A 2,074-nucleotide genomic window follows, 5' to 3' on the forward strand; every position below is an offset into this window, starting at 1 on the left:
AGACTATGTCGAAAAAGAATCATAGAATTGTAGAGCACAGAAACAAAGCCTTTGGTCCCGACCGACCAGATATCCTAAATTAACCTAGTCTCATTTGCCAGCACTTTGCCCATATCCCTGTAAACCTTCCTGTTCATGTCCCCATCCAGATACCTTTTAAATGTTGTAATTGTATCACTTCCTCTGGCAGCTCATTCAATTTACACACCACTCTCTGCGTGAAACAAATTGCCCCATAGGACACTTTTAAGTTTTCCCCTCTCACCCTAAAATACTTCTACTTCTGGACCTCCCCACCCCAGGGGAAATATCTTGTCTATTTACATTATCTATGCCCCTCATGATTTTATAAACCTCTATAAGGTTACCCCCTCAGCCTCCAATACTCCAGGGAAAACAGCTCCAGCCTTTTCAGCCTCTCCCTGTCGCTCCAAACCTAACAACATCCTTACAAGTAGTTTCTCAACCCTTTCAAGTTTCACAACATTCTTCCCACTAAGTGACCAATAGGCTGTGAATAATCTATTTTTGTTGGGGTGTAAGAGAGGGCATTTCTTGAGGCCAATTAACTTTCACACTGTTTTTCTTTCTAATCCGAAGTCTCTCAAATTTTCCCCACTTACCCTAAACCTATGCCCCCAACCCTGGGGAAAAGATGTACAAAAGTTGAGCAGCCAAACAAATGCAAAAGGACTAAGAAGTCGAGCCACAGATGGGGCAAAGAAAGTGGCTCCAGCCTTTTTTTCTCCTATTGGCAATTGGACACTTCAAATCTGTCAGTAATACCACCTCCCAGGGTCTCTAGTGTCTCTGTGGCAGCAAGCACTGCGCATGCTCCTCGGAGTCAGCAAGAAAACTGCGCCAGCTGCTCGGTGTCCGCGCATGCGGCTCGCGCCCTTCTTTTAATGGACCAATAGGAAGCACTGGAGGACCGAAAGAACCTGGTCCTCCTGCCAATCAGAGCGCCCCTATTGTCTGAATGCGGAAGTTGGAACATGAGCTTCGGAAGTTACTGTTGTTGCTCCTCTCTCTCTGAATAAAGATTGAACTTCACCGTCGATTGCAACTTCCTTCCTCTGTCCAACATCTGTGAGTATGGCACTCTCTTTTCTAAATTCTGAGATTCAGTTGTTGACTTGCAGCAACTGAAAGGAAATGGGGTGAATCGGGGGTTGGGGGAACACACTCTGCAAGCGTTGGTTCAGGTCTGTGTCCTCATTGGCAAATGCATTACCACAATGTGATGATTTTGCTTTTGCTATGGAAGAAAATGCAGAAAAAAAGGTGCATTGTTTAAATGGTGATATAGTGGGATGTGGACAAAGTGAGGACTGCACATGCTGGAGATTAGAGTCGAAAAGTGTGGTGCTGGAAAAGCACAGCAGGTCAGGCAGTATCCGATAACCAGGATTGTTGGTGATTTGGACACGAGCCCTTCGTCAGGAATGATGTGTGGATGTACAAAGGGGCCTCAACATCCTTCCACACCAGTCACTGCCAGTTGTCAGAGTGGCAATCAGCAAGGCAAGTGGGATATTAGCAAGAGTTCAGAAGTTGGGATTGCTTTCTGTGATCAGGCAGCCATTGAATATATTCAAGCCTGCGTTCATCTGATTTCTGAACAACAAAAAAGTGGATGGTGATGGGGGAAGGCAAAAATAATAGTTTTAAGACCAGTACAGAACAGTTACAGAGTCATACAGCACAGAAACAGACACTTCAGTCCAACTAGTCCATGCTGAATATATTCACAAACTAAACTAGTCTCATGTAGTTTGGCCCATATCCCTCTGAACCTTTCCTACTCATGTACTTATCCAAATGTCTTTTAAATGTTGTTACTGTACCTATATCTACCACTTCCTTAGGACATTGATTTCACACACAAACTACTCTCTTTCAAAAAATGGTGTTCCTCATGTCTTTTTAAAATCTTTCTCCTCTCTCCTTAAAAGTTTGCTCCCTAATCTTGAAACCCCCATCTGAAGGAAACAGCACCAGCCACTCACCTCATTGACAACCCTCTTGGTTTTATAAACTTCTCAACTTCCTGTGCTCCTGTGAAAAAAGTCCC

Source organism: Chiloscyllium plagiosum, unplaced genomic scaffold (assembly GCF_004010195.1).
Source record: "Chiloscyllium plagiosum isolate BGI_BamShark_2017 unplaced genomic scaffold, ASM401019v2 scaf_12533, whole genome shotgun sequence".
In the NCBI taxonomy this organism is placed as follows: Eukaryota; Metazoa; Chordata; class Chondrichthyes; order Orectolobiformes; family Hemiscylliidae; genus Chiloscyllium; species Chiloscyllium plagiosum.